General features: G+C 37.6%; 1 protein-coding gene across 1 annotated transcript in view; it reads right to left on the bottom strand.

The window, feature by feature from the left end:
- Positions 1 to 25,176, bottom strand: part of LOC109390085 (vascular endothelial growth factor receptor kdr-like) — a 286,991-nt gene that overhangs the window by 215,300 nt on the left and 46,515 nt on the right. The gene's annotated exons all lie outside the window — the stretch shown is intronic.

Here is a 25,176-nt window from a genome sequence, read left to right as displayed (position 1 = left end):
CTATTTGCCCACCTCACTGATGTTGGGCTTGGTCATGTGACTTGATTTTAGCAAATGGAATTTGGGTTGAAATGATAGTGCACCAGTGTCAGTCTGAAGTTTTAATAGATACTGCATGTTCTTGTTCAATCTCTTCCTCTTCTGCCATCATCATAACAAAACTTGACCTAGGTAGGCTGCTGGTCCAAGAAGAATGAGAGACAACTGGAGCAGACCTAGGCCCTGCAGGCTCAAGCCAAATCCAGCAGAATCACCCTAGATCATCAGAACACCAGAAGACCCACATTTGCATGAGTAAGAAGTAAAAATATGGTATGGTACTGATATTGTTTAAACATAACTTTATTAGGTATAATCAAAGTAAAAAACAGCACAAATTTAAATTTTACAATTTTATCAGTTTTAATGTATGTATACACACATGAAACTATCACTTCAACGAAGATAATTATCAACCCCAAAAGTTTCCTTGTACCCCTTTGTAATCCATCTATCTCTCCACCCCTGCCCCAGGCAACCAATGATCTGCTTTCTTTCACTATAGATCAGTTTGAGTTTTCTACAATTTTAAATAAATTGAATTGTATATACTCTCATGCTTGGCTTCATTCACTCAGAATAATGATTTTGAGACACATTCCGGTTATAGCATATATCGAAAGTCCATCCTTCTATATTTCCAAGCAGTATTCCATTGTATGGATATATCACATTTTGTTTATTCATTTGTTCATGGACACTTGGGTTGTTTCCAATTTGGGGCTATTATGAATAGAGCTGCTATGAACATTCATGTAAGCCTTTGTGTGGACATACAGTGTCATTTATCTTAGATAAATACTTAGGAGTGGAATGACTGGGCCATGTAGTGGCATATACTTAGCTTTTTAAGAATCTGAAAAACTGTTTTCCAAAGTGTTTGGACCATTTTGCATTCTCACTAGCAAGAGAATGGATGTTCCAGTTGCCCCACATTTTTGTAACATTTCATATGGTCAGTCTTTTATAATTATAACCAATATAAAGGGTATGTAGAAGTATCTAATTGGGGTTTAATTTGCATTTCCCTGATGACTAATAATGTAGTGCATAGTCTCGTGTGCTTATTGGCCTTCCATATACCTTATTTTAAGAAGTGTCTGTTCAAATCTTTTTGTCTTTCTTTTTTCGGGGGAGGGTAGTATTTGTCTTCTTTCTGAGTTGTGAGAGTTATTTACAGATATTGTTGTAGTAGTCCTTTGTTTGATATATGTGATGCAGGTGCAGGGTTTGGGGTTAGTTTGCTAGGCAGCATTTTTGAAGCTGCAGCTAACCTGTACAATACCCTTATGTATGTTTTCAATTGCATACCATGAGAATATGTTGCCTATTTAAAATAACTAAATAAAACTTAAGTAGATAAGCTAGCAAACAAACATATTTATTGTTAATTGTTTAAAATGAAAGGAAACTACTATTTATTCAGTACCTACTAAATCTGCTAATAATTTTATTTGTTTTAACTCATTGGATCAATACAACAACTCTGTCAGGTAGGTGCTATTGTTATCTCTTTTAGTAATTCAGAAAACTGAGGCTAAAAAAAATAAAACTGAGGTTCAGAATCAGATAGCCTATAAGTGGAAGAGCTGGGATTCAACCTTGGGTCTGCATGACTCTGATATGTGTCTTTAATGGCTCTTTACATTAAGCTGTCCTGTTTGCATCTATAAGCAGAGCTTATCTTTCTCTGAATTCCAAAGCTAATGCCCAAATGCCAAAATGTCCAAAAATTGACTAAAATAGAACTAAAGCTAAATTGTATTGAGTGATGGTGTTATTTTACATTATATTTCATAGCAATATTACCCAGAACATTTTATTCCAGGTTCATTGAGAATTAATTGATCCTTTCTCTGAGGCTCCAGCAACAAACTGTAAGACCATAATTATAGGTCTCATTTCACTCTGCCTTATTGGAGGAATGCCATTTTTCCTATGTCTGGCCATCTCATAGATTGGGAGCTCCCTGATGCTAGAGACTGTGTTTATTTACCTGACTCCAGAACACATAGCCAAGGTTGCCCCACGGCCAACTCAAAGAACATGTCATGCCCTAATCTAAGTGATACTGTGAATGAAACAGACGCTTCAGGCATGGTCTTTGTCCTCAAAGAGCACCCAGTCTAGTAAAACAAAAACAGACATCAACAAATGATTGCATTGAATATATTAGTTCTACAAAAGGTATGAAAAAGAGCTGTGGGAGCCCAGACAAGAGATTAATCAATGTTTGTTGAGTGAATAAATTATGTGCTTTGAAATATTTCAGTAATGCATCATATTAAGTGCAGAGGTTAAGAACACAGAATGTGGAGGCAGACCACCTGGGTTTGGGAGACAGTTCTACCATTTATTACCTATGTAACCATGGGGAAATTACTTAAATCTTCCACAGTTGTCTCATATATATAATGGGGATAATAACAAAACTTATCACATAGGTTTGAAGTGATAATTAAATAAGTTAATACATTGACAACATATTAATCATTAAGTGTTTATTATTATTATTATTATGACAGAGTGGTAATTTCCTTAATTTTCTGTCTTAATGCCTATAATTTCCACCATTGACATCAATAATCAAGAATAAGAAACTGTCTCCTGAACCTGTATTCCACCTGGGAATAGAAAATTGTGTGTGTGGAGACAGGGAGATGTTTCCATGAGCTCCCAGGACACTTGTGTTCAGTATAGCTTGGTAGCCCAGCTGTTGGTTTTGGTTTTGGTTTTTGAAAAATGCTTTTGTAGAAGCCAGAATTCTTTAATAATACTATTTATATCCCCCAACTCCTATTTTGTGGGGGGAAATTTGCCTTTTCTGGTGAGAGAGTTTAATCAAATGATGAGCCAGGTACACCTGGAACACAGTCTTTTATATGCAAGAAGGACTTTACCACACAAGTGCAGGTGAATACACATATACCTACATACATACAGAACACTCTCACAACTATTGTCTCTGGGCTCTAAGGGATGGGTTAAGGAGTCCCTCTTACATTATACTTAGTGTTTTCCATTCTGCCAAGCATATTATATACACATACCCATAAATTACTTCTAGTATCTCCATAAAGGATATGTTACTAGCTCCATTTTGCTTATAAGAAAGACCAAGACCCAGAAGTTGCCTTGCCTAAAAGACACACAAGTTTGACCCAGGAAACACCTTGGGAAAACTGGATTCAAAAGTCAAATACCTGACTCTGGTCAGGTTCCCTTTCTGCTATATCATAATCACCCTATGGAACCATACATGTACCAACTGCAGACAAAGGGGAAGAAAAATGGAGAAGAAACGTGCATGTCTCTCTGTTAGGGATGATGACCTCCAAACCCCATTCAATTAGCACATGCCCTTCTGCTGATCTCTTGCTGTTTCTCTCTTCATCTTAAGCTTGCTCATATTTTCTGGTCTGCTGCCCTGTTGTCTAAGAGTTTGTTTTCCTTGGAAGTGATGGACGGGCAGTCCTCAGGAAACAGAGAGAAAAAGGACTGGGAGTTGTCTTGTCTAACAAAATATGCTCAAATTCAATGTGACTGCCAAGTGGAGAGAGTTTGGGGTGTGCACAAAAAGTACAGAGCAACACAGAGAGAATATGAGTGCATCTGAGGGCTGTGTGATCCCACTCCTTCTGAATTCTGTGGTTGCTAACAAAAGCAACAGTTTAATTAAACAGTTAATTTAAAATAATGAAAATATACCTGAGGGTTAGATGTACCAACGGCTGAACTGAGAAGACCTCAAGCTGGGAACATTTACACCTTGCTGCTCCTTTGGAGCAAGAGGTTACAGAACTTAGGTTTGAAAAGAAAATATGCTTTAGAAGTAAAATAAACTAATGGGTTGTCAGAAAAGTCATGACACATGTTTGCGATAGATGGCACTAGTTCATTTTTGGAAGTACTAGAGTCATTCACATCTATGTTATTGCTATGTCATTTGAGAGCTGACAGTTCTAGCTTCATTCTTAAAAAATTAAGCAATTTGGTTGAGTTTTGGAGATTTTACAACAGGTTGAAGATGGAAGACCAAACTGTGCATTTTGCCATATTTTACTGTTTTACTTTCATAAAGGGAAGAATGCGTGTCAAACTTGTGAAAAGTTGCATAAAGTTTATGGTGACAATGCTCTACAAGAATGTCGGTGCCAACGAAGGTTCACGAAATTCCGTGCTGGTAATTTTTATCTCAATGACGCTCCTTGGTCAGGGAGGCCCACCGAGGTTGATGATGGCAAAATAAAGACATTGATCGAGTCAAACCCACATTACATGACATGAGAGATTGCAGAAACATTGAACATCCATCATCCAAGTGTTCACGACCACCTGAAGAAGCTGGGATAGGTAAGCAAACTTGATATTTGGGCTTTGCATGAACCCAAAGAAGTTCATTTGATGGTGCACATAAACATCTGCAATATGCTCATTAAATGTGAGGAAAACAATCCTTTTTGGAAGCGACTGATAACTGGTGGTGAAAAATGGATTGTTTACAACAATGTGGTGCACAAGTGGCCTTGGTCCCGATGTGATGATTTGCCTCAAACGACATCAAAAGCAGACATTCATCAGAGGAAGGTTATGCTCTCAGTGCGGTGGGATTTTAAAGGTGTCGTGTTTTTTGAGCTCCTACCAAGGAACCAAACAATCAGTTTAAATGTGTACTGTCGGCAATTGGATAGTTTGAATGAATCCATCATCCAGAAACATCCAGAGCTTGTTAATTGTAAAGGAGTTGTGTTCCATCGCAACAATGCAAGACCACATACAAGTTTGATCACCCATCAAAAATGATTGGAGCTTGGATGGGATGTGTTGCCACACCCACCATACTCGACTGACCTTGCGCCACCAGACTTCTACTTGTTTCACTGTCTTCAAAACTCCTTGCACGGTATAAAGTTCAATTCAAATGAGGCTGTAAATCAGCACCTTGTTCAGTTTTTCACAAATAAAGATAGGTCCTTCTATGAACGAGGAATTATGAAGCTCACAGAAAGATGGCAAAAGGTAATGGCACAAAATGGGCAATATATCACTGATTGATCACTTTCTTTATATAAATAAATGACCTTTGAAAAACATAGACAAAATACACCATGACTTTTCTGACAAACCAATAAAACAAAAATATAAGGAAGGGGGTTAAATAAGGGAAAGCCAAAGAGGCTCCTTTGTATATCTTTCCTGGACTTAAAGGAAGAAACAGCTTTAGAAAAAGTCAGTAGCTATAATCCAATAGCTTGAAAGAGAACAATTCTGACATAAATTTGAATTGTTGACATGGGGCCCAGACAGAAAGTATCTTAGTCCTGTGCTTGCCAGAAGAGTAACAAGAATGAATAGGATTCAAGCATGGCTAACATTTATTAAGGAGATTTACAAGTATCAATTGGACTACTATCATTCCCATTTTACCAAAGATAAAACTGAGTTCAAAAAGATAGATTAAGTTTTCCAAGATTACACACTTATTAAGTAGTGGCGTTATAATTTAACCCAAGCAGTTGGTTCCGAAGCCTGTACTTCTAACCACTATCATATATGGTTCCTAACAAGTAGACAAATGGCAGGGCTGGACCAGTGCATTGTGGTTGAATGTCAGCACTGCCTCTGACAATCAGTAACCTGCTTTGATTCTTTGAAAAAATATATCTAGAAAAAGAGTGAGACTGAAGTATTCATAACTTCCCTAGATACATGGGGCTTAGAGCTGAAAGGAATGAGAGAACAAAGAAGCCTCAAACCAAATTCTTTCCTGCATGTCATACAGCCATTTCTCCCAAAAGTCATTTTCATCTGGAGTTGACACCCAGACATGTTTCTTTTTTTTTTTAGATTTTTTTTAATTGGGGAATTGGGGGATGGGAACAGTGCTGGGGAATTGGGGGAAGGGGAACAGACAAGTTGCTGTCCTTTTTTTGTTGTTCATCAGTCTAGTTGTGGAGGACATTGCTTCACTGGCCCAAGTTGGCACCATCATTGCGCTCTTCCCTGGCGAGGCAGATCAGTCGCCGGCTTCAGGACGGCCGCTCACACTGGCTGCTGGCCACACACGGTAGCCCATGGCAACCCACTGCAACAGGGGCTGCAGCCTATGCCATCACTGGCGACTCACGGCAGCCCAGCTCCAGGCTGAGCGGTTGCTCAGCATCTTAACTGTAGAGGGCAGTGTCACTGGCCCTCATATGTGGGATCCGAACCGGGGCCCTCTGGCGTCCCAAGCCAGCTCATAACCAATGCGCCACTCGGCCGGCCCCAGACATGTTTCTTTTAAGGCTCTTCCAAATAATATCCCAAACTCTAGAGCTGCTGGTGATGAGGCAAACTCACTTCTACCCCTTTATGCTAACATTTGTCAAGAGGAAAAGCCAGGTCTGGGTTGTCAATACATCAGCAACAGAAAAGTGGATAATTGTGAAGGAGCTGCTTGGATCAAAATGGTCTTTCTTGTTAATCACACGCCAAGGTCAGGCAGATTCTTTCCTGTCCTTGCATAAGGGCTGGAAATGCTTTCTGTGTGTGCCAATTGCTGATGAAGAGGAAACACAATGAAGGAAGCTAGGGAGTGGAGGGGTACATGTCTTAACAATGGCACTCCAGAGACTCACAGAAGTACTCTCCTTCCGTTTCCCTTCCCCCCTCTGCAGGCTGTCTGTTTCTTTAAGTATTCTGCTTTGCTTTCTTTCCCTGTACCTCAAAGAAGCCTGCTGCACCTATGATCTATGCATATTTGCAATTTCTGAAGAATGTAGATGACTAGAAGCATCTCTCCCATTTTCTTAAAACCATGCTTCCAAATGACAGTATAAACTAAAACTAACTGTGCATGCGTCCCCTCCTGTGACCTCCTTGAGGTGAAGACTCCCCTTCAGGAAGAGCAGTCAACATTGCAAATGCCACCAAGTACAGCACAAAGCAGGCTGAAGACATCGGTTCAGTAGTAGTGAGCATACGAGCCTACTAGCCTACGGTATACAATTCACTGTGGTTCCATCTCACAGAGTCTGTGGCTGCTTCTCTGCAGATGGGATGTTGGTGGGAAGTTTCCTGATATCAGCAGGACCCACCTGTTGCCATTTCCAGAGAAGGTCTGCCTTTTTCTTTATCTGCCAGGCCAGCCAGATTGTTGACAGATAAGACAGTTTGGGCAGAAGAACTGGACTACAGGGGCTTGTCTGTTCCTTCAAATCTCCCCTTTTTAATTTTGGCTACAGACCCTATTCCAAGCATTCTTCAGAGGAGGGAATCAATCAGCCCTACAGTATTGACAGTCAGAAAACCTCTGATTAAAGGCACAAGCATGATATTGAGGCAAGAATACTGGGCTTGGGATTACCTGCAGTGTATGATCACAGGCTGGCTGAGGAAAAGAATCATAGGTCAGGCATGGGCAGGGGTAAATAATGTTCCAGGTCTTGCCAGACTCTGAGTGGCAGGAAAGCAGAGTGCTTATGAGTTTGAGGTTTGGAGCTGACTCCCTAGGTTTGAATTATGACTCTCCCACTTATTAGTTATGTGACTGTGGACAAATTACTTAACCAATCTGGGCCTCCATTTTCTTATCTGTAAAATGGAGATGATAAAAATAGCACCCACCTGATAGGACTGTTGTGTGGATTAAATGGGTTAATACGTATAAAGTGCTTATAAAATGGCTGGTACATAGCAACGCTCAATCTACATTTACCTTTATGTGTCAAGAGGCCTGCCTTCTAGGCCAGACCCTGCTCCTGACTGGCTATATGATCCTGGACATATCATGTCCATTGTCCTTTGGGTCATAGTTTCTTTATCCATAAAAGGAAGGGAAATAGATCAGTTAGGCTTTGTGTTTTCTAAAAAGCTCTTTCACCCTGACATCTCATGGTATTAAAATCTCAAGAAATGGAGAATATGAATGCCCATCTTCACTGGATTCCTCATGAGAGTCATGTCCTGGAGGAAGTCTGCTTCCCAGAGAAGATGGAACTATAGAGCAAGAAAAGTTGCACTGGGATCTGAAGAGTTCAAGGCCATTTCTCCAGAAGTGTGGCCTTTTACTACAGCAGTATTTTACTCACTCCCATTGTCTTCATTGACAAGGAGCACTTGGTTTCCCAGAGCAGTTTCCAGAGGAAGATGGAACATGAAATACAGAAACAGCCTTATCAGTGCCCTGAGTCCTGGCTTGACCAGCCTAACTGATGGATGTGGCAAGTGGGGGAAGAGAAACGATGATTAAGGAGAAGGGAAGAAACACAGTTTGTATGGTGCGATTTACAGGAGGGATTTGAAGAAAATAACCCCAGAGTTGGGAACATTGCTGTCAACTATAAATCGAGAAAGACCTAAACAAGACTTGTAGGTTTTGCGTTGTAACAATGAAAAAAAAATGTAGAATTTTAGAGATCAGAGCATTGGGAAGGGCCATGTTTACTTGCCTGGCAGATCCCTGCTGGCTAGGGGTAGAGTTAAGGCAAAGAGGCAGAGGTAGACTGTTCAGCTGAAACTCAGCTACTGAGTCCTTTCTGACTGACTGAATTGATAGGTCATTGGGGAAGGCTCCAGTTTCTCTGGTGAGTGCCATGATCAAAACCCTCATAGGTGCATGCTTAGGAACTCAAAATCAGTCACTTGGCCTAGAGTAACTACCTATGACAGGAAAAGCTAATTGTCCTGTGATAAAAATTATTTAACACAGTAATGGAGTTTGTAGCTAGGTACATGGCTGCCCAGAATAAACACTATACATCCTCACTTCCCTTAAAGCTAGGAGTAGGTATATGACCATGTTCTGACAAGTTGCATGCAAACAAAAATGATGGATTAAAGTTCTTCCAGGTTATACCATAAAGCGTAGGAGTGTGCTTTCCAGCTGCCTACTCTTTCATATAGTTGAAACATATATGTGGTGGTGGACCATGTGGACAGGACAACACCCTAGATGTAGTGGAGCAGTAAAAGAGAAGGAGCCTGGATCCCTCAGTGAGCTTAGAGCAGAGCTCTGGACTGCTTGCCTCCAGACATCTCTATTACTCTCTTATTTTAAGCCACAATTATATAGGCTTCTTTGTTAGAGCAAACTGTACCCTACTATAATTTCCTTTGCTGATACACTAATAATACAACTACAGAGTTCTATATACAACCTCTGAATCTTGTCTTATCATTGAGCAGATACATCTGGATCAAGATTTCCTGCTGACAGAGCTTATTTTTAATTGAGGTAACACTGGTTAATAACGTATAAGTTTCAGGTATACAACATTATAATTCAATGTTTGTATGCATTATAGCATGCTTACCACCAAAATGTGGTTTAAAAGCCCTTCAGATGAGGCTTCAAAATCTCCTGATATAGGTACATGGATTTTTTTACATTTGTAAAAGTCCATTGAAATGTGCATTTCATTCTATGTAAATACTAGCTCAATAAAGTTGATAAAACTGGTAGATCCCAAATGACTCATTTTCTTGGTCCTTTTCTTGGTCATTCTAACATAAAACCAAGGCCAATCTTGTCAGCGACACTTCCCAACATTGCCCTTCCCCTGTGCTTTTGTAAGCTTCTCATTAGGAAGAGTAGGCAGCATTCCCCACCACACCACAATGAAGAATTTCAGTAACTTTTTCTCACCTCCTGGAGATCTCCAGGCTTTGGAGAAGTAAGTACTTTACGTTTTTCTCCTTGTATATCAAAAGCTTAGTATGAAACTTTTCCATTTTCAATGACAGGGAATTCCCCATCTAATGCTATCTTGTTCTGTAAAAATCTCATTTAATGGCTTTTACATCTTTAGTCATGAACTCACTAGGAGGCTAGGAAAATGATACCTGAATCTTTTTTCCCATCTTTCTATCCTTGTGACCACTGAGATAATACATTCTTACTGGGAAAGAAACCAAAACTACAAAATGGAAGGTACCCAGAATGCTCAGGAAAATAACTCTGCCACTCTGGTCTCAGTTACCCAGGTAAAGATGACGTGGAATCAGAGGCAAAGATAAAATCATGTTCATATCATTTAATTCCATCCCAGCTGATAAGTTCATGTTTGGCCATAGTTAAAGCCATTTGCCTTGGAAATGACCAAATAGAGAATATAGGGACCCAAATGGAACAATGGGAATTTTGAATGAATAAGGATACAAGGGACTTTTGTCAATTTCAAATTAGCCTCTGTGTGTGTCATTATCTCTCAAAAGTATTTGAACTAGAACATAACAACAACCAGAACCTACATTCAGACATTTTAAAGAAACTCTTTGTTTTTACTATTATATCTTATTTGATTGTCTTAATAAACATATGAGGGAAAGAAAACAGAAATTATCACCATCTCCATTTTACAGATAAAAGAACCGAGCCCAGAGAGGATGAAACTTGCTTTAGGATACATAGTGAGTAAATGGCAGAACCAAGGCTAGAATCCAATCCTACTGGTTGCCCACTTCAGCTTCCTTCCAGTGACTAGACCACACTCAAAGGAATTAAAGAGGAAAAGGGGAGGAGGAAAGCTTATAATCACTAAACATCTATGTGTAAACACTGTGCTAAGTGCCTTTCATGTGTAATTTATTTTCAGTCTTACAATGCCCCTGAAAGATACATATTATCATTTCTATTTTATAGACAAAGAAATTGAAGCTTCAGAAAGGTAACAGAACTTATCCAAGGTTACACAGCTGTTAATAGGTAGAATCAGGATTCTAACCAAGAATTAATTACTCAAAAGCCAATGGTCTTCCACTATATGGAACTGCAAGTTTAAGACTCTACTAGATTCTATTTAAATAAAACACACATAGATTATTACATCCCTGCTCTCTGGGAGCCTACCGCCCTAGGCAGTTAGCAATGATGGAGACAAATACAGAAAATCTATATGTCAAAATCAAAACATAAGGCTAATGCTGACCTGAAAAGTGAGGTGATACCAGTCACTCATTCACATTTAACAATCAAAACTTTATTATATGCCATATCCTGGGCTACATGCTGAGGGTAGAGGGCAGAAACAGGGATGAATAAAATGAACCATTTTTCAGGAGCTAACACTGACAGAAAAAGATATAAGACACATACACAAATCATGAATATCCAAAGGAGGACCTGAGATATTCTATATATTAAGGTGCTACCAACAATGCCCTAGAGAAGAGGTGTGAGAGAGCCCATGAATATCATGAACATCATGGAGGAAGTAGAATTTCAGTTAGGTATTAAAGATCTGGTGGAATGTGACTAGCAGAAAAGGAGCAGGTCCTCCAGATAGGAAAGTACCCTGAGGACAATGACAGACAGGAAAATCCCCAAGGACAAAATTGAGCATGGAGAAGATTATTGTTGGCCAGGGCACAAGTACAAATGCTGTTATATTGGAGTATTTGAGCTACATTATGTAGCCCTCATATCAAAGCTGCGAGGGCAGTAATCAGGGTCAAGGAAAGGCCTCAAGTGGACAATTTATATTAAAACACTTTGTCTTTTGGAAGGTTTGGGGCTTGAATACTGGGTATCAACATCAGGCAGAGACAGCCTTTATTGAACTAGTTGAGACATGTACTGTCTCAGGTTTCAAGAATCTCACTTGGTTGCATGTACAACAACAAACAGATATTAATTTTAAATAAAGCAAATGGAAGTTGAAAACGGAAAGGACCTGGTAGAGAAAATTCAAGCTCATTCTGCCATGTCTATGTTAACTTTTCAGAACACTAAACAAGAAGGCTATGGCTCACCAACAGTAACCAAATTACATGTTCAGCCATTTTGCAAAGATCCAGAAAGGTGGGTTTAAGACATGAGTTTAAAGGTATGATCCTGTTCCCTGTTTGTTGGTTTAACTCTGAGACTTGCTAAAAAGTTGTGGGCCTTTCACAAGCAGCTTCAGGTTCATCTGTTTGCAGGTTTGAAATCCTCTTCCCACTTCAAAGGAAGCAGTAACAGTGTAATGGTTCCCTCTTTAATTAGATATCCAACCCCCACTTTGGCTTCTATGTTGCCCTGATTCCAGGAAAGACTGGACTGAAGAGTTAAGGATCTACTTCGAGTCTACCTGAGATAAGACACTGAGCTGATTTTACAAATGTTGCTCTGTCTCCTTTTCATTCTATAGTTTAAATATAGAATCACAGGAAGTTGCAAAAATGGTACAGTTTTACCTTTCATTCAGTTTTCCCCCAATGGTTACATCTTACTTAACTATAGTACAATATCCAAACCAGGAAATTGGCATTGGTACATGTCCAGATCATATAACCACTGCAATTAAGATACAAAGTTATCACCCCAAAGATCTCTTTTATAGTCACATCCACTGACTTCTCCCAACCCCACCAACCCTAATCCCCAGCAACCATTAATCTGTTCTCCATCTCTACAGTGCTTCTTTTTCATTTTGAGAATGTTACATAAATACAATCGTACAGTATGTGACCTTTTGGGATTGCCTTTTTTCACTCAGTATAATTCTCTGGAAATTCATCCAGGTTGTATGCATCAATAGTTGGCTCCTCATTATTGCTGAGTGGTATTCTTTGGTATGGATGTACCACAATATCTTTAACATTTGGGCTATTTCTAGGTTGGGTATATTATTATTATTATTATTATTAATGAAGTTTTTATGAACATGTATATAAAGGTTTTTGAGTAAACATGAGATTTCATTTCACTTTTTTATTAGTTTCAGGTGTACAAAATAATGCAATAGTTATGCTTTTCACCTCTCACAAAGTGACAGCCCCTCCCCCAATCCAAACCCCCCACCCAATAGCATATGGATCTATTACAATTCCATTGACTCCACTCCCCACACTGTACTCCACATCCCATGACCATATATATATATATATATATATATATATATATATATATATATATATATATATATATATATATATATATGTGTATGTATTTGACATAATATTATTCAACATCAGCTTCAGGTGTACATGCAGTGGTCAGGCCTCTACATCATCCATGATGTGGTCTCTCTAACAAGACATGCTATATGGGAGGGGGTGGGCATAAGGGAGAAGGGGAAGATATTTCATTTCTATGGAATAAATGCTCAAGAGTGCAATCACTGTGTTATATGAAATTCTATTTTTCGTTTTTAAAAAAACTGTCAAACTATTTTCCAGAGTGTCCTGTACCATTGTGCATTTCCACCATCAATGTATGAGTGATATAGTTTCTCTGCATTATCGCCAGCATTTTATATTGTTACTATTATTTATTTTAGTTGTTCTGGTAGGTGTATCATGGTCTTAGCATTTTCCTAATAGCTAATGATGTTGAATATCTTTTCATGTTCTTATTTACTATTCATATATCCTTGCCAGTGAAATGTCTCTTAATTACGTCTGTTCTTAATGAAATCATTGTTTATTTCCTTAAGTGGTTGCAGGCTTCATTAATGACTTTTAGCATTAAAAAGGTTGGTATGTGGGGCCGGCCGAGTGGCTCAGTTGGTTAAGAGCTCGCTCAAGAGTTTGAGCTCTGAGCAACAGCGGTTTGATTCCAGGCCTGAGCTGAGCAGCTGCTGAGCTGCCAACAGGTGGCAGGATGGCTCAGCTTAAAATAAATAAATAAATAAAAAGGTCGGTGTGCTTTTTGTTTATTTGTTTGTATATTTTGGCAACAAAATGTGAGCACCAATACAGTTGTACCTTGCTAGGTTCATGTGCCATTTTGATAGGCTAATACTTCCTGCAAAACAGTAGACTGCACACAAACATGCCAAGGCAAGGTAGGCTCACATTTCCCATACTGATGACTGACATTAGTTGGTTCTGGGTTTTTAATGATGACATACTCATAACAAGCCCTTACATTTGGATAGCTCTTGACAGCTTACAAAGCATATTCTTTTTTACTATCATTTCATCTGTTCAGCAAGCTCAAGAAGTCATAATGGTCCAATTGTTTATAGCCGAGGAAACTGAGGCCCAGAGGAAGAAAGAAACTATCCAAAGTGATACAGCTAAAAATTATAGAAGAAAGTTTTGGAGCTCAGGTGTTCTACATTTGAGGCTATTCCTCCATTCCATGCTGACACCTATGTTCTATGAGCAATAAAAAAAACATAAGGAAGAAATGAGAAAATAAATCAGAGAGGAGGTCCACAAAAAGATTAGAGACCAGAGTTTGGCACACTTTTCCTGGGGTTACCAAGAAAGAGTTTTCTTCAGGAATGCTCAGGCAGAGAAGAGTCACAAGGGCACTAGTCTCCTGTAAGTGCAGGCTATGATGTGCCTTGACTACTGTTGCTGCAAAAAGGAGAAAAACAGACAGGAAACCAGCCCACACTACACTGCCTCTGTGGAATCTTAGACGTTTTTGTTTAAAAAAAACCCCTATCACTGTGATATAAGGGAGGCTCTTTTCTCCCTGTGCAGTTTCTAATTAATTTCTACTTTTCAGGTACATTTGAGGAATAGAGGAAGGAATAGTGATGATAAGGAAGGAGAAGGTGTAGGAAGAGAAAAGTCTAGATTTAAAAATCTTGCAAAAAGAAGATATACAAACAGCCAATGTATACATGAAAATATTCTCAAACTCACTAATCATAAAATTCAAATCAAAGCCACAGTGAGATATCACTTCTTGCCTGCTAGAATGGGTATCATCAAAAAGAAAAGAGATAAGGATGTGGAGAAAAGAATATCCTTGGTGGGATTATAAATTGGCACAGTAATTATGGAAAACAGTAAGGAGGTTTCTCAAAAAATTAAAAATAGAATTACCATATAATCCAGAAATTCCTCTTCTGGAAATATATCTGAAGAAAGTTAAAACACTATTTTGAAGAAATATTTGTACCCCATATCCATAGCATTTTTATTTACAATAGCCAAGATATAGAAACAACATAAGTGTCCATTGACAGATGAATGGATAAAGAAGATGTGATACACACATACATACACACATACATACACACACACACACACACACACACACACACACAATGGAATATTCAGTCATAATAAGAAAGAAGTCCTGCCATTTGTAACAATGTGAATGGACCTTGAAGGCATTATGTTAAGTGAAATAAGTCAGACAAAGAAATACAAATACCATACGGTCTCATTTAATATGTAAAATCTAAAACAAAAAACACCTCATAAAAGAGATCACGTTTGTGGTTACAGAGGTGGGTTTTATGTGTGTGGGGGGCGGGGGGTGGAAATTGGATGAAGATGGTCAAAAGTGCAAACTTCCACTTATAACATAAATAGGTACTAGAGATATACAACATGATGACTATAGTTAACACTGAAAATAAATACTACGAGTTTTCATCACAATGAAAACCACCATTTTTTTCTTTTTCTTTGGTTTTTTTGTGTCTATATAAGATACCTAAACTTATTGTGGTAATCATTTCACAATATAAGTCCAATCGCTATGCTATATACTTTATTTCAGTGCTGTATATCAATTATATCTCAATAAAACTGGAAGAAAACAAAACAAAAACAAACATACACCCAAAAAATATGGAAAAACTTTGGTGTTGATACCAAAATCATTTTTTAACATAATAATAGCAATTATTTATTGAAGCAACGTTATAAATTCCTTATATGTAATATATAACTTAATCTTTACATGAACCCCATGTATTGTTATTCTTTTAAAATTGTGTTAAATTTGCTGGGGTGATATTTCTTAGTAAAATTACATAGGTTCCAAGTGTACAATTCTATAATACATTTATCTATACATTGCATTGTGTATTGACCAAATAGAATCAGTTCTCCTTCCATCACCATATATTTGACACACTTTACCCTCTTCTACCACTCCTTCTCCCACCTTATCGTCTGGTAATCACTAAACTGTTGTCTGTGTCTAGGAGATTTTGTTTGTTTTTTTTGTTCATCTTGTTCATTTCTTGCTTTCAGTTTTATATCCCACTTATGAGGGAAGTCATATGCTTCTTGACTGTTTGTCTGATTTATTTTGCTTAGCACGCTAATCTCAAGATCTACCCATGTCACAAAAGGCAGTATTTCATCTTTTCTTGTGGCTAAGTAATTTTTTATTGTAAATATGTACCACATCTTTATCTAATCACCCATCGAAGGACACTTTGATTATTTCCATGTCTTGGCCACCATGAATACTGCAGGATTGAACATAGGAGTACATATATATTTACAAATAGATGTTTTCAGGTTTTTCAGTAGATACCCAGAAGTGGAATTGCTGAGTCATATGGTAATACTGTTCTTAATTTTTTGAGGAAGTTCCATACTGTTTTCTATAGCGGCTGTACCAATTTACATTCCCACCAGCAGTCTGAGGGTTCTTTTTTCTCTGCAACCTCTCCAACACTTATTATTACTTGTCTTATTGATCATAGTCATTCTAACAGGAGTGACGTGGTATCTCATTGGGTTTCGATTTGTATTTTCCTAATAGCTAGTGAAGTTGAGTGTCTTTTTATATATCTATTGGCTGTTTGTATGTCTTCTTGGGAGAAGTGTCTGTTCAGGTTCTCTGCCCATTTTTATTTTTACTTTTTTATTTTTTTAAAGATTTTATTGGGGAATTGGGGGAGGAAACTGCATTGGGGAATCAGGGAAGGGGAACAGACAAGTTGATGTCCTTTTGTTCTTCAGTCTAGTTGTGGAGGAAGTTGTTTCACTGGCCCATGTTGCTATTGTGATCATTGTGCTCTTCTCAGCTGAGGCAGATCTGGTCACCAGCCCTTGGACGGCTGCTCACGGAAGCTCACGGCAGTTTACGCCAGCTACCGGCTGCTCACACTGGCTGCCAGCCACACACAGTAGTTTATGGCAGCCCACTGCAGCCCCACTGTAGCCTACACCATCGCTGGCGACTCATGGCAACCCAGCTTCAGGTCGAGCTGTTGTTCACCATCTTAGCTGTAGAAGGTGCAGTGTCACTGGCCCATGTGGGGTCCAAACCATTGGCCCTGCTCCTCAGAGCTCGCATTCCCAAGCCAACTCTTAACCAACGAGCCACTCGGCCGGCCCTCTGCCCATTTTTAAATTGGATTGTTTTTTGGTTCATTGAATTCTTTATATATTTTGGATATTAGGCCCTTATCAGAGGTGTTCTTTGTAAATATCTTCTCCCATTCAGTTGGCTTCCTCTTTGTAAATCTGTATTTTGCTTTGGGTAATATGGCCATTTTGACTATATTGAGTCTTCCAATCCATGAATGTGGAATAATTTTCAATTTCTTTGCATCTCCTTCAATTTCTTTTAATAATGTCTTATAGTTTTCAGTGTATAGGTCATTCATATCCTTTGTTAATTTTATTCCTAGGTATTTTATACCTTTTGTTGCAAAAAGAATTGTTTTTTCATTTCTTTTTTTGGCATTTCATTGTTAGTATGTACAAATACAATGGGTTTTTGTATATTGACTTTGTGTCCTGCAACTTAATGTATTTGTTTATTGTTTCTTATAGTTTTTGGTAGAATCTTTAGGATTTTCTATGTAAAGAACCCTGTCATCTTCAAAGTGACAATTTAACTTCTTCATTCACAATTTGGATGCCTTTTATTTCTTTCTCTTGCCTGATTGCTTTGGCTAGGACTTCCAATATTATGTTGAATAACAGTGGTGAAAGGGGACATCCCTGTCTTGGTCCTGATTGTAGAGTAAAACCTTTCAGTGTTTCACCATTAAATATATTAGCTGAGGATTTGTTGGATATGGCCTTTATTATGTTGAGATATTTTCCTTCCATACCCATTTTATAAATGTTTTAATCATAAATGGATGTTTATCTTGTTAAATGCTTTTTCTACATCTATTGCTATAGCAATATAATTTTTATGTTTTATGTTGTTTATGTGGTGTGCATATGATCGATTTGCTTATGTTGAACCATCCTTGTGCCCCTGGACTGAACCCCAATTGAATGTGATGTATAATCTTTTCAATGTATTGAGTATTTTATTTGCTAATATTTTATTCAGGTTTTTTGTCTCTGTATTCATCAGAAGTACTGGTGTGCAGATTTCTTTTTTTTCTGTTACTGTTACCAGGTTTTAGTATCAGGATAATGTTTATCTTGTAAGATGAATTAGGAAGTATTGCTTCTTCAATTTTTTGGAAAAGTTTAAGGAGGACAGGTATTAAATCATCCTTGAATGTTTGGTAGAATTAACTAGTGAAGCCATCTAGTCCTGGACTTTTGCTTTTGGGGAGGTATTAGATGATTGTTTCACTTTCCTTACTGCTTATCGTCTATTTAGGTTTTCCGGTTCTTCATGGTTCAGTCTAAAAAGGTTATGTATTTCTAAAAACGTCTCCATTACTTCTAGGTTATCACATTTGTTGGCATATAATCCTTCATAGTATTTTTGTGTGATTCTCTGTATTTTTGTAGTATCCATTGTAACTTCTCTGTCATTTCTGATTTTTTTACTTGTGTCTTTTCTAATTTTTCCTGAGTCTAGCTGGGGGGTTGTCAATTTTATCAATCTTTTCAAAGAACCAGCTCATTATAGCATTAATTTTTTTGTGTGTGATTATTCTTGTTTTGTATTTTTTATTTACTATTGTGAAATAAACATTTTTAAAATTAGTTTCAGCTATAAAACACAGTGCAATACTTATAATTTTTACCCCTCAAAGTGACAACCCCCCTACCCCAATCCGCTGTCCCTCTAATCCCCCCATATCATACATATCTATTACAATTCCGTTGACTCCACTCCCACACTATACTCCACATCCCATGACTATATATATATATANATATATATATATATATATATATATATATATATATATATATATATATATTCACTTATAGTTGACACCCAATATCATACAACATCAGCTTCAAGTGTACAGTGCAGTGATCAAGCCTCTACCCCATCCATGAAGCGGTCTCCCTAACAAGATATGTGACCATCTGACACCCTATAAAATATTTACAACATTATTAATTATATTCCTCGAACTGTCTTTCATGTCCCTGTGGCAATATTGTAATTAGCTATTTATGCTGTCTAATCCCTTCCCCTTCTCCCTCATCCCCACCCCCTCCCAACTAGCAACCATCAGTTGTTCCTCTATATCTCTGAGACTATTTCTGTTTACTATGCTCATTCATTCAGTTTTTTAGATTCCACATATAAGTGAGATCACATGGTATTTGTCTTTCTTTGACTGATTTATTTCACTTAACATAATAGTCTCTAGGTTCACCCATATCATTGCAAATGGTACGATTTCATTCTTTTTTATAACTGAGTAATACTGCATTGTATAAATTTACCACAGTTTCTTAATCCAATCGTCTACCAATGGGCATTTCAGTTGTTTCCAAGTCTTGGATACTGTAAACAGCACTGCGATAAACATAGGGGTGCATATTTTTTTTTCAGTTAGCATCTTGGGATTCTCTCGATTGATACTCAAGAGTGGAAATGCTGGATCATATGGTAGTTCCATTTCCAGTTTTTAGAGATACCTCCATACTGATTTCCATAATGGCTGCACCAATCTGCAGTTCTGCCAACAGTGCACCAGGGTTCTGTTTTCTCCACAACCTCACCAGCACTTATTGTTTGTTGATCTATTGATGATAGCCATTCTGACCAAAGTGAGGTGGTATCTCATTGTGGTTTTAATTTGCATTTCTCTAATAATTAGTGAGGTTGAACATTTTTTCATATGCCTGTTGGCCATCTGTATGTCCTCTTTAGAGAAATGCCTCTTAATAGCCTCTGCCCATTTTTCAACTGGGTTGTTTTTTGGTTTTGAGTTGAATGAATATTTTATAAATTTTGGATATTAACCCATCAGATATATCGTTGGCAAATATCTTCTCCCATTCAGTAGGCTGCCTTTTTGCTTTACTTATGATTTCCTTTGCTGTGAAAAAACTTTTAAGTTTGATGTAATCCCATATGTTTCTTTTTCCTTTTATTTCCCTTGCCTGAGGGGATATGTCAGTAAAAAAATTACTGAGGGTAATGTCTGTAAACTTACTCCCTGTGTTTTCTTCTAAGAGTTTTATGGTTTAAAGTCTTACATTTAAGTCTTTAACCCATTTTGAATTTGTTCTCGTATATGGCATAAGTAGGTGGTCCATTTTCATTTTTTTGTATGTGTCAGTTCAATTTTCCCAGCACCATTTATTAAATAGACTATCTTTACTCCAATGTAAATTCTTGCATCCATTGTCATAGATTAAATGACTGTATATGAGGGCCGGCTGAGTGGCTCAGTTGGTTAAGAGCTCGCTCAAGAGTTTGAGCTCTGAGCAACAGCGTTTCGAGTCAGCCCGAGCTGAGCAGCCGTGAGCTGCCAACAGGTGGCGGGATGGCTCAGCTAAATAAATAAATAAATAAATAAATAAATAAATAAATAAATAATAATAATAAAAAATAAATGACTGTATATGGATGGATTTATTTCTGGGCTCTCTATTCTGTTCCATTGGTCTATGTATCTTTTTTTGGGGGGGGTTGCCAGTAACACACAGTTTTTATTACTGTAGCCTTGTAGTATGATTTGATGTCAGGTATGTGCTACCTCCCACTTTGTTCTTATTTCTCAAGATTGCCATGGCTATTTGGGGTCTTTTATAGTTCCATATAAAGTTTAGGATTATATGTTCTATTTCTGAGAAATATGTCCTTGGTAGTTTGACAGGAATTGCAAGGAATCTATATATTGCCTTAGGTTGTATTGACATTTTAACTATATTAATTCTTCCTATCCATGAACATGGTATGTATTTCCATTTATTTGTATCTTCTTTGATTTCTCTCTTCAACATCTTAAAATTTTCTGAGTACAGGTCTTTTACTTCTTTTGTTGAATTTATTCCTAGGTATTTTATTGTTATTGAAGTAATGGGATTGAAGTAAATGGGACTGATTTCTTGATTTCTTCTTCTGATAGTTTATTATTGGTGTATACAAATGCAACTGATTTCTGAATATTAATTTTGTATCCTGTTACCTTACTAAATTCATTTATCAGTTCTAACAGTATTTTGGTGGAGTCTTTGGGATTCTCTATATATAGTGTCATGTCATCTGCCTATAATGACAATTTTACTTCCTTCTTTCCAATTTGGGTGACTTTTATTTCATTTCCTTGTCTGAATGCTGTAGCCAGAACTTCCAGAACTATATTGAATAGAAGTGGTGAAAGTGAGCAGTCTTTTCTTGATCCTGATGTTAAGGGGAAAGCTTTTAGCCTTTCCCCCATTGAGTATGATGTTTGCTGTGGGCTTATCATATATGGCCTTTATTATGTTGAGATATGATCCCACTATTCCCACTTTCCCATTTTATCATAAATGGCTGCTGGATTTTGTCAAATGCTTTTTCTGTATCTATTGACATGATCATATGATTTTTATTTTTTATTTTGTTAATGTGATGTATTACATTAATTAATTTGCAGATATTGAACCAACCTTGCATACCAGGAATGAATCCCACTTGATCGTAGGGTATGATCTTTTTAATGTGATGCTGAATTCAGTTTGCTAGTATTTTGTTGAGGACTTTTGCACCTATGTTCATTAGGGATATCGGCCTGTAGTTTTCTTTTTTTGTAATATCTTTGTCTGATTTTGGGATCAGAGTAATAGTGGCCTCATAAAATGTGCTTGGGAGGCTTCCCTCCTTCTGTATTTTTTGGAAGAGTTTCAGGAGAATAGGTATTAATTCTTTTTGAAGGTTTTGTAAAATTCACCTGTGAAGCCGTCTGGTCCAGGACTTTTGTTTGTTGGAAGCTTGTTAATGACTGATTCAATTTCTTGGTAGTAATCAGTCTGTTCAGAGTTTCTGTTTCTTCTTGGTTCAGATTTGGTAGACTGTATGCTTCTAGAAATGTATCCATTTCTTCCAGATTGTCAAATTTGTTGGCATATAGTTGCTTATAGTATTTTCTTACAATTTTCTGTATTTCTGTGGTATCTGTTGTCACTTTTCCTCTTTCATTTCTGATTTTATTAATTTGGGTTCTCTCTCTCTTTTTCTTGGTGAGTCTGTCTAAGGGTTTGTTGAGTTTGTTTATCTTTTCAAAAAACCAGTTCTTGGTTTCATTGATCTTTTGTGGATTTTTTTGTTCTTTTTTGGGGGGGGTCTCTATTTCATTTATTTCTGCTCTGGTCTTTTTTATATCCTTTCTTGTACTCCCTTTGGGCTTGTTTTGCTGTTCTTTCTCCAGTTCCATTAGATGTAAAGATAGTCTGTTGATATGAGATTGTTCTTCTTTCTTTAGATAGGCCTGCATTGCTATGAATTTTCCTCTTAGGACTGACTGCTTTCACTGCATCCCATAGATTTTGGGTTGTTGTGTTTTCATTTTTGTTTGTCTTGAGATAGCTTTTGATTTCTTCCTTGATCTCAGTTTTGACCCACTCGCTGTTTAGTAGCATATTATTCAGCCTCCACATATTTTGTGCTTTCCAGGTTTCTTCCTGTAATTGATTACTAGTTTCATAGCATTGTGGTCAGAGAAGAGCCTTGATATGATTTCAATCTTCTTAAATTTATTGAGACTTGTTTTGTGTCCTAACATGTGGTCTATCTTGGAAAATGTTCCATGTGCACTTGAGAAAAATGTAAATTCTGTTGCTTTGGAATGAGATGCTCTAAAAATATCAATTAAATCCAGCTGGTCGAAAGTGTCAATTAAGACCACTGTTTCCGTGTTGATTTTCTGTCTGGAGAATCTCTCCATTGGTGACAATGGGTGTTGAAGTCCCCTACTACAATAGTGTTGCTGTTGATCTCTGTCTTTATGTCTGTCAAAATGTGTTTTATATATTTAAGAGCTCCTATGTTCGGTGCATAGATGTTTACTAGGGTTATGTCCTCTTGTTGAATCAATCCTTTTATTATTATGCAGTGTCCTTCTTTTACTTTTATTGTAGTCTTCATTTTAAAGCCTATTTTGTCTTAAATAAGTATTGCTACTTCAGATTTTTTCTCATTTCCATTTGCATGAAATATCTTATTCCATCCCTTTATTTTCAGTTGTGTGTGTCTTTTGATCTTAGATGAGTCTCTTGTAAACAACATATGCATGGGTGTTGTTTTCTTATCCATTCAGCCACTCTATGTCTTTTGATTGGAGCATTTAGCCCATTCACATTTAAAGTGATTATTGATAGGTATGCTTTTATTACTATTTGTTATTTGTATTTCTGGTCTTCCTTTGTTAGTTTATTTTCCCCTTTCTTCTATTTAAAAAAGCCCTTTAACATTTCCTGCAGTGCTGGTTTGGTGGTAATGAATTCCTTTAGTTTATTCTTTTTTGAGAAGCTCTTTATCTCTCCTTCAATTTTAAGTGATAGCTTTGCTGGGTAGAGCAATCTTGGTTGTAGGCCTTTGTTTTACATCACTTTGAATATTTCCTCCCACTCCCTTCTGGCCTGCAGAGTTTTTGTAGAAAAGTCAGCTGTTGGTCTTTTAGGAGTTCCTTTGTATGTAACCTGCTGTCTTTCTCTTGCTGCTTTTAGGATTCTGTATTTGTCTTTAACCTTTGCCATTTTAACTATGATGTAACTTGGGGCCTGTTTGGGTTCAGTTTATTTGCAACTCTCTGCACTTTCTGGGCTTGCGTGTCGATATCCTTCACCAGGGTAGGTAAGTTTTCTGTCATTAGTTCTTCAAATATGTTCTCGATTCCTTGTTTCTTCTCTTCTCCTTCTTGTATTCCTATGATGTGAATGTTGTTGCAGTTGATGTTGTCCCACACGTCTCTTAAACTATTTTCATTGTTTTTTATTCTTTTTTCTTTTTGTTGTTCCAACTGGGTGATTTCTGCTGTTTTGTCTTCTAAATCACTGATCTGATCCTTTGCTTCTAATCTACTGGTGATTCCTTCAAGTGTGTTCTTCGTTTAAGTTATTTTATTCTTTAGTTCTAACTGGTTGTTTTTTTATTATTTCTCTATCTTTCTTTATGTCATCACTAAGTTCCCTAAACATTCTTATCATCAGTCTTCTAAACTCTGTCTCAGAAAGGTTGGATACCTCTGTTTCATTTAGTTCCATTTCTAGAGGTTTCTTCTGATCTTTTATGTGGGACATGTTTCTTTGTTTCTTCATTCTGGCTGTCACTCTGTGATTGCTTCGATGTATTAGATAGATCACCAGCGAGCAAATCCATGTGCTGGCTCCACTGGTTTTCCAGCCGCCCTCGCCTCACCGAGTTGAGCAAAGAGAGTCCTCACTAATTCCTACTGCCAGCTATCATAGAACTCCCCTTCCTGACTGCGGGAGACCAGCCTCTGCAGGTACAGTGGAATACTTTTGGTGGGGACGGCGTCGGTGGTGAGAGAGAGAGATGACGACAAGAGGAAAGGAGGGAGCAGGGTGTTTTCAAAAGGAGTGTCTCTCTCTTTTCTTATTATTTATTACAGTAAGAAAAAGGAAAAACATGTGGAGACACAGGAGCACTTTTTCAAGAAGAGAAGTGTCTCAATTTATTGTTACAGCATGTCCCTTTTTATACCGGACAGTTGACCATTACATCATTGAGCTATTTTTTCCAGAGACAAACTTTTACCCATTTGCCTTCTACATAGTTTCATTATTTCTTCCTTCCCAAGGTCTATTCTCCTTTTCCTTCCCAAGGTCTAGTCTCCTTAGAAGTTTGTCCTTCCTGGAGATGTACTATCTGATGCTATTTCTGTTACAGGGTACAACTGGATTTGTTTCATACTAATGACTAACTTACTTTGTCTTTACCTTTGATGGTCAGAGCTGAATTCCAGCCTTGGTGTTCGAAGGATGTTTTATGGCTAATTAGCAGTTATCTCCAACACCATAGCTGAGTAGAATCCTGAGAGTAGAGTGCATGCTTTGCTTATTACTAAGAGATTAAGAGACTAACATTGCTTTTAGTGTATAAAATAGAATTATAGTAATATATAAGACTTACTAAGTTGATTAAGGTAAATAAAAAAATTAATATTGGGAGGGGTATCAGATTCTTATCCTACTGAGTGTGTAAAAAAGGGAATCTTTTTTCAAGGCACAGCATTTTTCCCACACGCTGGCCACACACACCTGCTCCAGGCCAAGGCCGCCCATCTCCCAAGGGATGGCGGTCACAACCTCTGCCAGCAAGCCGCTTCTTCCCCGGGGGGGGAGTGGGGAGTGGGGAAG

The sequence above is a fragment of the Hipposideros armiger genome, unplaced genomic scaffold (genome assembly GCF_001890085.2).
Source record: "Hipposideros armiger isolate ML-2016 unplaced genomic scaffold, ASM189008v1 scaffold_254, whole genome shotgun sequence".
NCBI classification, from domain to species: Eukaryota; Metazoa; Chordata; class Mammalia; order Chiroptera; family Hipposideridae; genus Hipposideros; species Hipposideros armiger.
This window is presented reverse-complemented; position numbering and strand designations above follow the sequence as displayed.